This window comes from Diceros bicornis, chromosome 10, assembly GCF_020826845.1.
Source record: "Diceros bicornis minor isolate mBicDic1 chromosome 10, mDicBic1.mat.cur, whole genome shotgun sequence".
Taxonomy (NCBI): domain Eukaryota; kingdom Metazoa; phylum Chordata; class Mammalia; order Perissodactyla; family Rhinocerotidae; genus Diceros; species Diceros bicornis.
Window position 1 is genome coordinate 14,026,591 of NC_080749.1, and position 16,387 is coordinate 14,042,977.

The window sequence follows — 16,387 nt, forward strand, 5'->3', positions numbered from 1 at the left end:
TTCCTCTCAACATTTTAGTAAAGTTAATTACTCTGAGCCATTTTCCCCTCTGTAAATTCACGTACCCCGTGGCATGAACTGCACATCTCGGAGGGCTAAACAAATCTTTATTTGAAAAGCTTGGTAGAGAATTATTAGATCTGAAGTGGCAAATGGGTTTCTTCCTGTGTAGCAGCACCGGTTACTTGGAAGTGGTTGAGAAGGATTTTGAGGCTCCACCTGAGCTTGTTGGGAGTGTCATGATTGATTACCAATGTCTGCCACTGGCACTCTATGGGGGAGTGCAGGCTCATATGGTGAATGCCTGCTGCTTGTAGGCTAAATAGTGTCCACAGCACGCACTAATGTACCAAGAGCTCGTTCTGTGTTCAGTCTTTAGTGGTGCTCCAGGCAGAACTGAAGACTAAAATATTCTACAAGTATAGATTCCTATAATCATGGTGTTCATTTAAAATTATGTTAATTGAAGACTAAAACTTTGATAGATCTTGACATATCTAGTCCCCTGTCTACATGAAGGTAAATAAACTTAAGCATTCAGTATTAATGACTGAGGATTCTAATATATTTTTAAGAACGGAGTGTCTTCGACTTATCCAGTAAACCCACTTACATTTTCTATCTTCACTTGGCTGATCAAAGATTTCTTCCAAATATACACCAAAAATCCCTTTTGAGCTTGAGCACATGCCCTCTTGTTTAGTTTTTAATGAAAACAGAGTATAATTTCTTGTCTTCATTCATGAATTCAAAAGCTGGCACACATCCTCTGAACATCCACTATGTGTAGGTGCTTAAGGAGTGTGGAGGTGAAAGAACGTTGCTGTGCTTTCTGCAAGTTCCCAGTCCAATGGTGGAAAGACAATTACAGGAGTCTGTGGTGAGTTCTGTGCTGTGCTCGAGGTTACAGATACTGTTGAACTTGGAAACAGAAATCTAATTGCTCCTCAGTCTTCTGTTCTCCCGGCAAACCAGCACCATTTCCTTTAACCTTTCTTCAAAATCACATCACCATAATTTCCTCAAACAGACCCCATGGCCAACTTCAGCGCCGATGATATTTAACCACACCGCTGGGCATACCCAACCTCAGAGACGTGGAGCCAACCACAGCCCCATGAGTTCTGACCAAGCTGAAGGACTTTTGCCAAAAGAAATTCCTAAGACTGATTGAATGCTCAAATCTCAAGGCAGCCCTTCAAGATTCTTGCCAGTGAAGATTATGTTTGCAGACCAATCAGCAAAATGCAGAATGAGATTATCCTGTTGGTGGTTTGGAAAAGGAAAAGCACATTCTTTACTGTGCAGATGAAAGTTGAGAAAACAGTTGAGCAGGGTGTTTCCCATCTGAATTCTCTGGATCCTATAATTAAGGATACCTGGGACTTTTGGAATGTTAGACATAAGCGAACAGATGCAAACATTTTATGAAGTAGTAGGGGGAGAGTCCCACATTTTTCCAATTATTAGCAAAGCATAGCTCTTGGCCTCTTCGTATGAGCATGATACTCAAAGCAGTCATTCTCTGCCCCTTTATGTCATTAGAGCAGTTGCCGATGAGGACATGCTATCTGGTGCCAAGACAGCAGCTGGCTTTTAGTTCCCAAGGTTCAAGGTGGAAGCAACCTAACCCGAACCGCCTGATCTAAACAACCAAACCTCCTGATCAAAACAACTAAGACTGTCATTTCCAAAACCTGGGGGCCCTCTTCTAAAGGTAAAGCCTATTGGTCCTCCTCCATCTGTGAAATTGCCTTAAAGAAGGCTGTAGGACAAAAGTCTCCACCCCTAGGGTCGTTGTTCTTGAATAGGCCTCTAAAAAATAAATGAATGGATAAATAAATGCTTAAAACCATCTATTTGAATTACAGGCATATAATACATGTATATATTCATTGTATTGGATCCCACGTGCCCTGTTTCCCCTGTGCATTCCTTTGTACATGTGTGTGCTTGTATTTGTACCTACACGCCTACATGAATCTGTGTATCAGATATATAAGGCATTTCCATGTGGAAGAAGGGCATATGGAAAGTGTCCATAGCAAATCAGGAAAGCTGCCAGGGTTGATCCTTTGCATAGCCCTCAGCTCCCTCTCTGAGTCCTGCCTCTACTCCCCAATGCTAAACCAGGTGGGAAGTAGTCTAACCCTGACTATGGGCCTCTGTTGGGATTCCCATGGGAAAATTATTTTATAGAGTCTTCACGTTTGCCATTTACAGGTAAGAAAACTGAGATGCAATGAGAAAGGAGAAATTTTATAGGTTGGGATTTAAACAAGGAGTGTGTGTGTATACATATGTACACATACACACACACACACACTCACAGCTCTGATATTATCACACTGTGCTCTAACAACACTGGTGGTGTATCTTTTTGGATCCTCAAACAAGCCAGAATCTAACGCTCCTCCACCCACTTTTCATGGAGCTCCTTCTCATCTTTCTGTTTTAAATATCACTATTCGGAGAGGCCTTTCATGACCATATTATTCAGATTCTGTTGTTTGCTTCCTCAAATTTATCATAGTTTATAATTATCTTAGGTTTGTCTATTTGGTTCAAATTTGTGCACTGTTTGTATCTCTCTCTCCCATGAGAAGGTAAGCTCGTGACATCTGAGGTCCAGTCTCTCATTTTCTGCTGTAGTTCCAGCCCCAGCACAGAATGTTTAATGCCTCAGTGCAGTTTCCTGGCTTCTCAGGAAACCCCACTGTCTGGGCAGTGACTGACTCACCCCACCCATTGTGCTCTATAATTGCTACCCTGACGGTCCTGTTTCTCTGCCCTCATCATTGCTGCTCTGTGGTCTGTTCCATTTGTGTGTTGATTCTCAGTAAGAGTTGCTCTGATACAAATATCCTGGCTAAAGTGTTACTGGGGAATGGTGGTTTTATTCATTCATTCACTCCCTCACTCACCCCTAAAAAAGTACTGAAAGCCTCTTCTGAGACAAACGTGGTGGAGGACGTTAAAGACGCTAATATGAATAAGTATGTGGTGTCTGTCCTCAATAAGTTCATGGGCCAATGGGGGAGATGGACAGCGAGCAGACAAAGTGCCCTGATAGAAGAAGCCACAGGATGCTGTCTGGGCCCAAAGGATGTTCCCCTAACCCAGTCTGTGTGGGCAAGGACGGCTCCCTGCAGGAGGGGTGCTCAGAAGAATCTTGAAGGACGAGTAGCAGTTAGTCAGCTAAAGTGGAACTGGCCTGGAGAGGGGACTGCAGAATGACCCCGGGGAGGGAGCTCCATGTGCAAAGGCGGTTTGGGGGCTGTAAGTGATTTGGTGTGGCGAGCACATTGCATAAACACAGGAGAGGGTGAGGGACAAAAGATGGTCCTGGGCAGGCAGCACACATCGTGAGGTGGGCTAAGCAATTTGGAATTCATCCTAATCACCATAGGAAATCATAGAAGGATTTTAATAGGAGAGTGACACGATCAGATTTGTTTTTAAAAAGATCACTCTGGTTTACAGGGCGGAGAGGGCACTGAGGGCTTGTACAGTACTAATTCATTCATTCACTCCTTCATCCATCCAACAATCTTTATTTGGTATCGACCATATGACAGGCAATGTGCTAGGCACTGGGGATGAGCAAATGATGAACAAAATAGAGTCTCTCTTAAATCTTCTGGTCTTGTGGGGAAGAGAAATATAGTACCAGAAATAAATAGAAGAGCACAAGTTGTGATAATGGCTCTGAAGGGGAAGGACAAGGAGCTGTGGGAGCATTTGGCAGGGTTCAGAAGGCTATAAGGAGGAAGGAATGTTGATGTTGACTCTGATGGATGATAAGGTGTTCATTGGCCCTGTTCACTCTCCCAGTGAAAAGTCCTCTGGCTTTGAACCAAGGTGGTGGCAGTGGGGCAGTGGGGTTGAGGGGAGAAGGTAGGCTAGACAGCTCTTAAGGAAGTAGAATCAATAGGACTTGAAGACATTGCCAGAAGGGACAGCAGAGGTGGGCGGAGGGGGAGAGGAACAAGTCGGGAATCGTCCAAGCTTCTGGCCTGGGTACTCTGTGTGCATCACTGGGATCTCAAACACAGAAAGAGGCAATGACTGGACTTATATATTCTAAGCACTTCTCTTATAGACTTCATCTCATTTAATTCTCATGACAGCCTTATTTGATATCCCCCATCTGTTGAGTGCCTACTACCTGTCAAGTATTATACTAAGTGCTTTGCATTAATCCTTATAATAATCAGATGAAGCAGGGGCTCATAGCACATCAAGGCTCAGAGAGGCTAAGTAACTTGATTGAGGCCACACAACTCATCACTTCAAGAATCTGGATTTGAACCCACATCTGTGACTCTCTGAGTGAGTGGCTGTCACCCCTCTGCCATGGTGAGTGTGGAATGTCTACAAGATGTGTATTGCCCCCTCATATTTGCATTTCATTAGAACTGTCAAAAGGTATAATTTCATGCTAACATTTAATGGCAGTTAAGCACTGGTGAGCTTTATTGTCAACCCTTTATGGGCACCATTTGATGAAAAACTCAAGTTCTCCAGAAGCTAGTAGGACTTGCTAATGGTGAAATGCAACCACGAAGGGAGAAGAAAAAACAAGTGTCCCACCGCATTGGGAGTGTCAGGCTCCTTCGGAAGGACATTGGCCACCAGCAGTCCCGCAGGTGTGAACGGAATAAGGAAGGGATGGAGGCCCACGTGTGCTAAGAGCCTCCCTGGTCCTCTGCTCGGTGTCTTACTTCTGCTCATCTCTGTTGTCTTCTAGGCAGCCCTCTGAGGTATTGGAGTCATTTCACAGTTAGGGAAGCTCCAACACAGACCAGTTAAGGTCTTGTTAAAGCTATATGACAAGTGAGTGACTAGGAAGTTGGGATTTGAATCCAGCCTATCTGTATCCCATACCCAACTGGAAATGATGTGGCAGGAGAGGTGGAAGGAACTAGGAGATTTTAGTTTGGAAAGGAAGATCATCAGGCTTTCTGGTGAAACAGAAAGTAGAGGCCTCTCGCTTAAGACTCTAACAGGCAGAATTAGGACCAAAAGCAGAATTGACATTCAGTCAGCAAACACTAACCCTGCTGTGTGCCAGGCCCCATGCCAGGCACTGGGATATCAGAAACAAAAACACCATCCTTGGCCATCACCATCCTTGGCCTCTTGTAGCCCACAGCCTGGGAGAACGGACAGACATGTGGCCAGGTGCTTCTCACAGGAGCCCCACGTGCTAAGTGCAGTAGCAGACAAGGGACTGAGGGAAGAGGGCCTGATTTCTTGTGACTGGGCTTGCCAGGGAATGCTCGGGGCAGATGATCTTCTTTGAACAGGGCTTCAGGGAACAAGGAGGGTCTTGACAAATAGAGAGAGGGAAGAAAGACATTCTAGGGAGCAGAGACAGCAGGAGCAAGGACACTGAGACAGGAGATCAAACGGTATTTGGGAAGACTGAGTGACTGGGCATGATTAGCAGGTAGATTCCATTTGGAGAAATGCCAGCCACAAGCCAGAAGACCTAGCCTGATGTTGGACTGTGGGAGGCCTGGAACATCAAGCTTCCTGAAGTAAGAGGTGTTTTGCTTTGGGCAAACGTGAAAGAGGAACATCTAGATTTACACAAAGATATTCACTGTGGACTGCAGCTCTTTAAGATGTTGCTGATAGGGTAACTGTTGTTGAAGTTCAAGATTTGCTACTAGAAGAAAAATCTCAACCCCCATCCATCACCAAGAACTCAGGTTGCTCTCCAGATACACACAGCCCCAGTACTGCACTGCTAAACAGAAGCCTGAGGTGACAACCGTTCCACAGGGATTTGAAGGTGTTTCAGACCACTGAGGACTGTCAGCTGAGTGAGCTGACAACTGAGTCAGGATGGGAAGGGGAACTTGGGGAATCAGAAGACACAGGAGTGCCCTGGGAATCCCAGCCCCTTTGGCTTTAGCCGGATGTGAGAAGAGTAAAGTGAACGATACCCCAATATTTTCTTTTTGATGACTATCTTGCCCTGCGTATTTATGAGAAACAAGCACTAACATGTTTTGGCATTTTTTCAAATATTTGACTCTTGATTGCAAAAAATTCTAACAGGCCTCTTAATTGCTTAGTTAACTTCCTTGGTCAGGAAGAATGGAGTTTGTTAGAATTACTATTATTTTTTACCATCCCCCTCCAATCTGACCCTAGTGTTTTTCAAACAGTGGAAGAAAGACAAATAGTTGAAGAAAGGCAATTGCTAGTCTTTAAATTGAAGTGCATGGAAGAATGTCTTGGGAGAAACAGCATTCAAGAGGTGAAAGATTACCATGTATTTAAGTGTTTGAGCCCATCCATCTTTTAGGGCAGAAGTCTTTAATCAGGACCAATGATTACAGGGATAATGTCAAGATAAAAATCATATGCATTCTAGCATTTTAAAAAATTCTCTGCCTTGAGTCACTAATGATAGCTTAGATTATTAGCACAGAGATCATTCTCAAGGTCTAATGGGCCCTTGCTGGGTCCTCTCTCTGGCAGGCCTTGGACACTAGGCTCACTTTTGTAATTTCACCTTCAGCTTGGAGTCTGTGTCTCCACAGGCACAATGATTCGGAAGTAATCAACTGAATTCGTCCTTAGAAGTGACTGTTGCCAAGAGATTATATGTTGGTTGTTTTCAAAATAACCAGTTGGCTGACTGAAGTCAGAAGTTGCAGCAAAGTGGGTTGAGTGTGTAGCTATAATTTCAGTTTCCCTTTTGGGGTTGCCGTTTGCTGGGCTATTGCTCCTGTATTCGTATTTCCTACGTTTTAGCGTCCGTGGCCCCTTGCTGTTTACAAAAATACTTTCCCATTCTTGCATTCATTTGTTTAATGAACGTTTGTTGAGAGCTTACTATGTAGAGGCTCTGTGCTGGGTGCCGGGTTACTGAAGTGAGCAAGGGACATAATCCCTTCCTGATGAAGCTTACAGTGCGAGCATTCATTTGTTCAGCTTTCGTTCCTACATCCAACAAATGTTTATAGGGTATCTATTGTGAATGCCACATCCAGGTGCCGGGGCTGCAGTAGAGCAGAGTTACTGTTCTCAGGTGCTTGCATTCTGGAAAGAGATATTGAAGACTAACTACATAATATATGGGGTGGTGATAAGAGCTACAAAGAAAAATAAAACTGAGAATATAGACATTTTGAATGAGAGAATCACACTTCTTACCTCCTTTTGGTGAGATTAGTAAACGCATTCTAAGGCTGTGAATAACCAGGCCCAGGATGCACACAGTTGCCCCCGGTTCTGCAGTGAGCTGTCCCCAGAGGCAGGACAGGCCCCAGGGCTGTGCTCTTCTGGTCCTCAGCTCTCTGCACTGGCACACTGCCTTTCTCTACACCCTGCTCCCTTCTACTTGGGCTTCTATCAAAACGGGGAGATGTTTCCCTTAAGCTATCTCCAGTTTAAAAACTATCTCCCACCTTCAGTAATTCCCCCAGACCTTGACTTTATTTCAAACAGTTTTATTTATTTGTTTTTCCAGAAAGGACAATTAAAAGTGTAACTTCTCCTCTTAAATTTCAGTGTCCTCCCCTCTCTCCCAGGAGGGAAACCAGCAGCATGAATAAAGCTCCAAAGACCCAAAATTGATTAATTGGGAATGACCTTAGAGTGGTTCCATCTGCTTGGAAGGTCTGCTTCCTTGGAGGTCTAGGTCTGCCACTCTCTGCCATGTGACTTGTCTTTCTCCCTCCCTCCCTTCTTCCCTTTCCCAGAATATCCCATATCTGTAAGGTCATTATAACAGCAGTGCCACCTGCCACCTCCCAGAGTTGAGGCGAAGATCACGTAAGAGAACACCCACCAGAGTCCATGAACATGCCCTTGGGTAAACGCCCACAGGGAAGACAATGGTCATCAGGGTAGTGGCAGGAGCACTGGAGTTTGGGGTCCTGGATGGGAAACCCGGCTGAAGGACTTACTTCTCCACACCTGTCTGCTCACATCACCATGGAGCCGGCAAGTATGGACGGCCACCTGTCCGAGGAATTGGGGCAGCAGGGCTTCCATCATAAGACAGAAGACTGAATGAAATGGTGATGTAAGGGCCTAGCTCTGTGCCCACGTTTCTTAAACTCCAGGCATTCGTGAGCACTGGCATCACATTGGCCACATCAGCATTTGAGATATTTTCATTAACATTTGTCCTTTAGCCATATCTAAACAATAAGAACTGCAAAATCACAGGTTTTATTTCACGTATATCTCAATATACATTAGAATAAACATGTGATCATTAAAATATGTAGTTCCTGAAATCCTCATAAGCATCCCCAGAGCCATGTGGGCACTTGTCAGGTAAGCGCCCCAGAGGTCCCCATCCCTGTCCTTCTTCCATGGGCTTTCCTCTGCCGTACATTTCCATGGAGCTTCAAAGTCTTACATTGTCCTTTCACAGATGTCATCTCAGTTGATCCTTATGATCTTCACAGCTGACAGCGAGGCTGAAATGATCGTCTCTACTTTACGGCAAAAAGGGCTCAGAGAGAGGAAGTAATTTGCCAAAGTCATGCCACTTGTTCATATGAGAGCAGGAGGAGAATGCAGGGCTCTGGACTCCCAGCCTGAAGTGCTTTCCTCCTTTGGCTGGGATGCCCTCACTCATCCCAGGACCCTGGGCCACCCACCCACTGCTGGCTCCTCCCCTCCAGACGTGGCTGAGGCCTCCGAAGGCTGTCTGCACTCTCAGAGCTCAGCCGTAAATATTGGAGGGGGGTTCTCTTATCTTACAGTCACTTCTCACTCACGCAGCTGCCAGCAGCCTAAGCATCCATCAACTTGCAGATTGCAAATCAGTGCCAAACTTGACAGCAAATCCACGAGCCTGAGCTGGAGCCCAAACAGGCGTCATTTCTGCCTGGAGAACTGCAGGGGAACTTAACGGTGGAGCCCGGCCAAGAGCCACCCTGCTTAAAGGGATGCTCTGGACCCAGGCACATTGTTCTGACTCCTGTGGAGAAAGATGGCAAGGAGGGAGCCAGGGGCTGCAAACCTGGCCACCAAGCCCCAGTCTGAGTCATACTGGGGGAGAGGAGAGAGGAAAGCCCAGTTCCAGGCTTGATGGTTTGCCCTCCTGAACACATCAGCTCTACATCCAGAGAATCACACGGAGGCGGATACAGATACCGATGCCAAAGGTTTGGGGCTGCTTGAGACTCAGGCTCAGAGAGCGGATCCCTGTCTGCTCCCTCCTCTCTTAAACAACTCCAAAACCAACTTGGAAATTCCACCTCCTTGCTGGGATTGAGAAAGACAGATTAGAACCTAAAGCAAAGCAGAGCAAATATTTCTGTATTTCCTGGACTTGGCTAAAATATATAACAAAATCTGTCAGGCCTTCCAGGATGGGCCCCTGCCAGTCCCCCAGCCCTGACTCTCCTAGTTCCCACCTGGAACATTCCTGCCACACTGATGACGTCGTCTCCTAGGCAGGCCTGATGTTCTCAGCCTCTGGGCCTTTGCACTGACTGCTCCTCTGCGAGGGACATCTTTTCTCCTATTTCCATCTATTCCCTACCCACCCTTCAAGATTCTGCTCCTTCACCTATTCATTGATTAATTCAACCAAAACATATAAACAAAAGGATGAAGTAAAGCTTAGGGGTTAGCCTAGCCAAAGGAGAATAGTGCCCATGGCAAACACCTTGGCAGGGCCAGCTAGAGAGGCCAGAATAACTGGGCCTGAAACCACACCGAGCGCCTCCTCCCCTGCTCTGGCAGCCCTCACCCATCTCTCAGCTTGATCCCACAGCTCGTCCTGGGCCCTCCCTTTCCTCCCTACTCTGCAGGATCATGTTGAAGCTTCAGGGCTCAACCCTTCCAGGAGCCCCATATTACCAGGCGTGCTGGGGGAACCGCCAGTCGAACTCCAAAATGCCTGTTCACACCTTACAATTGTTCGCTTTTTCATACATTCTTGTTTGTCTCTCCAAATAGACTCTAAGTTCCTCAAACGGGCCTTGTATTCCACTACTCATTGTTAACCTCCCCCTATCCCACACCCTGACTCCCAGCACCCAGCCTCCAGTGCGCCACAGGGCAGGTCAACAACATCTTCGAGATTGTCCATTTATTCTCTAGGGGTAATTGTACCACATGTTTAATATGCATGCCCTCGGTGCCCATATTTCCTCAAAGAATGAGATCCCTCTCAGCAACAGTGTTTTAAGCCATTTAAAATGACTCAATTTAATCCTACAGCACCCGGGATTATTTCCCCCAGGAGCTCGGAAGCAATACGTGATAAGTGTAAACAGTTCTCTTCATTTTGTTTCTCTGATGCCCTTCTACTGTTACATGGCTCCACCTTGCAGGTTGGCCAAAGACACAAAGGGGTTAATTTTAGAAATGAATAGCCCAGGCATAGCATGGAGTTGGTGACATATAAGAATCCTAGAACCGGGGTGGTGTGGTAGGGTGGCATGTGAATTTCAGAGAGGTGGGTCTCCTTCTCCCCCTCTGACTGACACCCGTATCATGACCACAGACGATTCTGGATGGCTGAACAATTTTAAATCTTTTTTATCTTACACGGTTCTTCCATTCTTGTCGGTAATTATTGCTGATGGCAGAACATGCTGGTGTCTTGGCAAAGTGGAGCCTTCCCGCTGGGGAGAGAGGTTTTGAGTTCTATGTCCCAATATGACTTTGATGGATTCAGACAAATTTCTCAAGCTTGGTGGACCTTCGCCCAGGCTGGAAATCTTCCCTGGGCAGCAGGAAACATCTGAGACACCCAGACCCCAAGTGGGGGGTTTTGCTTTACTAACCCCCAGATCTTGGTGGACTATAGCCAAAAGAGTTTGAGAAAGGCAGAGCTAGGGTTCAGTCTCCAAGGCCATAAGTAGTAGCAATGGAGCCCCTCAATTTAAAGAGTCAGGGCACAGTTTTCAAGCCCTTTGCTACATTGAATGATGCCCAGTACAAGTTTCCCTGGGCTGAGAAAATACAGAGGGATGACTGGGCTGGGCTGTACTACTGGGAAAGGTCTATCCTGGGGCTGTGCCTTTAAAAAAGATCATAAATTGTCTGCAATTAGGTGGCCTGGAGAGAGATGGGTCTGGAAGAAAGACAAGAATGGAAATCATGGTTAGAAGCTGGGAGTGGATATCAATGGGTAGAACAAGTCAGAGACAGAACTGAGGGAATCTAGAAAATGAGCAGAGATTCTAGAGTCAGGATGAGGCAGGGCAGTCTGGAAGTTAACACCACGAAGTCTGGTCATCTACTATCACTGCCATGTTCTATGTGTGCCTGGAGCAACACAGCGCTGAGTGTGGACTTAGACAGTCCCAGCTGGGGAATGCGCTCAGGCACCTGATTCTGCAACCAGCGCCTAGCCTGCACCTCACCACATGGCCACTAGGGATGACATTTGTAATTTTAGGGCTCAGTGATGAATGTCTCATAGAAACACTCCAAGTTGCCAGAAGACACCTCTGTCCTAGCCTGTCATCCCTGCTAGCACGCCATGTTAAGCCTCTTGGGCCCTAAATAGAGATGTTTGATGGAGCCTTTCCTTCCACACTCCTTGGACCCAAACTCTTCAGAAGATTTGTGCAGATGGAATCCTCTTTACAGGCCAAGGATGCAAGCTGTTATTTGGTGTGTATTATGTGTCAGGCACAGTGCCATGCTTTGGATTTCAAAGGTTACCGGAAGAATAATCTTACAGCCTAATAAATAAGAGAGAAAACTCTATGTATGTGGGCTTTGAACTTACAGAGGTACACAACTGTGTACATCTTTGTGTACGCAAAGCGATCCGGAGGAAGCATGATTCAGCGATGTGCAGCGAGGTGCTAATGACTGTGTAGGGATTTGAAGGATGACTAGGAGTTCTCCAGGTAGATAGGAGAAGGGAATGTATAAGATGAAGGAACAGCTTATGCACAAATACAGGGGCACTAAGTTTCCTAGTGTGTTCAGGGAATTGGAGGTGGGGGTCAGGTCACAAAGCACTCATATGCCCTGGTAAGGATTTCGGACTCAATCCTGTAGGTGCAGGGGAACCACAGAAGAGTTTTAACCAAGGTGTTTACATAGTCATACAGATAGCAAGGATAGCTTGAAATGAGGAAGCTGTCCTAAGAGGAACTCTGCTAGAGCGGGAAGAGGTGTAGATCGGCAGCCAGGAAAGGCAGACTCTGTGCCCACTTGGCCAATTAATGTCATGACCCGCAGGCCCTCTTTTCTCCTCTAGGCTTTTCCTGCCACGTTGGCCAGATCCTGTCTCAAATATACTTGCAGTGCTTTTGTAAGCAGTGCGTCGAGGGAAGACAATGGATATGAACGCACTTTGGGGAAAAAATGGGCTATGAATGCAAGGTACAGCCAGCCTATGATTCTTTTCTTCCTGAGTGCTAAAGAAGGGCAGTAAACCCATCGGCTCCACGTGCCCACCCTGCCACCCGGGAAGGCTTAGGTTCACAGCGTCTCAAGATGTACCATGGAAAATGGGGAGCAACATCAGCTGCTCGAGGGTGTGCCAAATTGGTTCAGCTAGGGTGTCGGACTGTCTGGTGCCCTCTCCAGCTGGGGGAAGGATTTGTTGGGGGCTTTGAGGCTGAACAGTAGCTTCTCCCCTCCCAGGGCCCACCATCCAGCAAGGCCCCTAGGAGTCCCCACAGATCCTAGCTTGGAAACCAGATCCACCTGTCCTGGGCTGGCTAATCTCCAAGAAGCTCTGGTGACGGTGATGGGCAAATTGATCACTGACTGACAGGTCCCCAGGCCAGCTTGGAATGCCTGCTTGGGGTGACTTGGCAGTGCTTTCTGCTTTCTGGAGGTCATGGGAACGTGCTGTTCTTGTACAAATAGCCTGGCATGCGTGCAGGCTGGGGAGGCAGGGGGCTCAGGAGCTCTCTGAACACAGTGGAAAACCCTCAGAGTGCCTGGAAGAACAAAGGGCTGCTCTGAGGTGGTGTTTGCTCCGTGGGATCCTAGACTCACACCACCTGGAAACTGTGTTCTGTTATCAATTGCCACCAAGAGATCAGCTTCGGACAGATTTTGGAGACTCAATTCCACCACCAACAAGCTGTGTGACCACGGCACTCAACTTTCTTTCGCAAAATCTTGGTCCCCTCGTCTATAAAAGAAGACTAGATGATTCCAGAGATTTCTGGTGTCGACAGAGTGGCAAAAGGGAAAGACCTTGGGCTTTGAAGTCAGCAGATGGGGATTTAAACCCAGCTCTGGCGCTCCCTTGCTGTGTGGTCTTGGGGAAGCTGGTTTCCCTCAGGTAGCAGGGTGCCTGGCATTGCATAGCTTCTCCATAATCACAATAAATATTAATATCTTTTATTCAGGTATAGCCAAGTTTCTATACATCCATACATTAGTCAATACAAGCACATCATTAGGACAGTTCCAGAGCAACGTGCCACAACTAATAACAATCTCATGCTTGTGCTGGGCACCCATGGCACGCACATCAGTTTTGCCCTCAGAAAGGGCCAGGGGCCCTTTAAGCGCTAGTCCCCGGCCCGGCCCCATAATAGGCCCCTGAGACCTGCTGCAATTTCCTCTAGCAAGGCAGGAGCAGTCCCTGGGGCACTGATGCAGGGGCCAGCGGGCTGGGATAAACCCTCTAGGGCACCAGGGGGCAAACTACTCAGATCCTATTTTGAGATAAGACTAAGCAAGGACTCAGGGAGCACGTGGCTGAAAGAATCAGTCCAGCGAGCTCCCCAGGTGGGGCTTAGAAAGCCTTTGTCTCTGGGTTGTTGGGACACTCACCGACCCAGCAGCACACATGCCTGGCAGATCCTCTTGGACCAGAAGCCCAAGGGTCCCCGAGAAGCAGCTGTCATGACAAGTCCTGTGCCTGGGCCCACACCTTGGCTTTATCTAGAGCAGATAAGGGGAATACTGGATGTCCACTAGGATGCAGACGCTGAGCACTGCCCCCATAATCTCTGGGCTGCTCCTGTATTAGGAGAGCTGAAGAAGAAGTAGTAAAAACTTGGAGAAACAGTGATATCAATAACTGACAACAATGCAAGTGCACATCCACTTAATGAGACTTAGCGCTGCTATTAAAAGTGATGTGTGTGAAGAGTTTTCCATAAGATCTGAAGGTATGTGTCTAATCATGTGAAATAAAAACTGACAAATTCACCTGACTGCAAATAAGTAAACTGCCCTTGAAGGAAATCAGTCACTCGACTCTAGGTGGTCCTTGTTGGCTTTCTACTTTGATGTATTTTCAAATGTTCTACGGGGTGCCTGGAGTATTTTAAGATGGAAAAAATTTTTCTTAAAGCAGAATTTTCTGGCCATCATATTGAGACAGGCAAGCTGGAGTGTTTTATCTGCAAGTTTACACTGCACACCAGCTTGAGCATTTCAACACGATGGCAAGAAGATTCTGAACCATGCAAATGCCAGGAGAAGAGCCAAAAGGTAGAAATCTCACCACCACCATGGAGCCCTGAGCGGCACACAGATGCCTTTCGTTCTTGGCGCCTCCACTGGGAGCGCAAATAACAACAACCAAAGCAGAAGTACACAAGTTAAGAATATAAATTAACGTGGCTTAAATTTGTTTTGTTACAAGCATACAAGAATTTTTATATTCTTTCAAATAGATGCTGGTCCTGCAAGAAAAGTCCCATAGACAGTGTGATTTATTCCCATGTGGCTGTTACAGCTCGGAAAAGTCTGTCTCCTCTTAGAATTGTCCTGGGATCCACAGCACAGACCTGTGGATGTGCTCAGTGCTGCCAAATCTTTGCCTTTTCAAGATGGATTATGATTTTCTGAAAGCTGTTTGAAAAAACTGTCTGTCCTTACACTGGGCAATTACTTTGGGAAATATTTTCTGGTAAAAGTGAAATGTGACTGGAAAGACCACAGACAGAAATGACCTACCTAAGAAGATGCTGCCAACCAGGCTGGCGCCAAGAGCTCCGGGGAGCTGCAGCTTTGGGATAATTGCAGTCTCCCCAGGGGACTATTTTGGGGGCCAACACTCATTGTTATGTATTAATTTGCATACGTTTGCAGGAAAAAATTAAACCTTTAAATACTAATGGAGAGTTTACCCCAACGTAAGTTCCAACCAGAAAATAGAGAAAATAAAGCACAGCTCCTGCCTGCCTTCAAGGAGCTCAACAAACCCATCTCTTCACCATCCGGTCTTGCGTGTATTTATTTTTTGGCCCATGAGTTTCTATACTGGTATCCAGAAGAGGCACAGGAAATGGCCCATGCCCAGCACATCAGCATTTTTATAAAGAATGGGGAAGGGACCCGAAGGCAAAAGGTCAACCTTTGGACAGGAGGAAGATGAATCTCTTCTCCCTTGTCCCTCTGCTGCCTGAATCACCTGAAGCAGACAGACCTGGACTTTGTTACAGGTAAATAATTACAGTTGTATCTGCTATAAATATCTCACTGAAGGGGCCATTGCAAAAATTGAGATTGTATCTCCAAGCAACTGTCAAATGGCTAGAATAAATTCAGAGGACTTGAAATACTGATGTACATTTTCTATCATAGATATCTCTCGGTCTAGACTTTCAGACTGCGTCTTGACAGAACACCTAGGAGAGCTGAGAAATTAAGGAGTCAGGAACAAAAAAATTACATAGTGTTGGTGTTCTGTGGTTTGTGTCTTCTTTATCTGTGGTCTGGGCAAACAGGAAGTCCTTGTGAATTGGGGGGCTCGAGCAGAAATGTTCAAGGCACAGATCCCTGGGAATTAAAAAAGCCAAGGAGGTAATAAATCTCCGACCAAAATGGAAAGCCTGAAGAGGTCAGTGAGCTACAGCCAACCTAATATCTGTACTTCTCAGGGCCGCAATAAATCTGACACTATTCCTTCTTGGCTCAGCTGGCTTCTGTACAGCCGGCAGATCAAAGCCTCTCCGGTACCCTCTGCAATCACCTGTTTCTCATTGGGCCTGGTGGGTGAGGCAGGCACGATGGGGAGGGAAGGACAGGCTGTCCTCTCCCTCTCGGCACCATCTGGGGGCCATATTTAAACACCAGTAGCCCGGGGTTTAGGGAGGGAAGCCCGGGGGAACTAGAAGACGCTGTCCCAAGCTGGAACAAGTGAAAGATCATCTGCAGGAAGGAGTGACAGCGAAGCAGATGGAGATTTCCTATCTGGGGATGCTGTCTTGTTTGGGTGGGAAGGGAGGAAGGGAGGAGCACAATTCCTCAGGCTTTCTGAATTTGATCAGAAGAGGTCTCCCACTTGTCAATTCCAATTCCTATGGGTTTTGTCTTACATATTCCCCCAAATTGTTCTTTTTTTCCCCCAAAAATACTTATTAACATGCCCATTTGTTTATCTAATTATTTATGCAAAAAATTATGCCAGACATCTTATTGATCTTATCACCAACTCTCCTCACAGCTCTGCAAAGGAGAT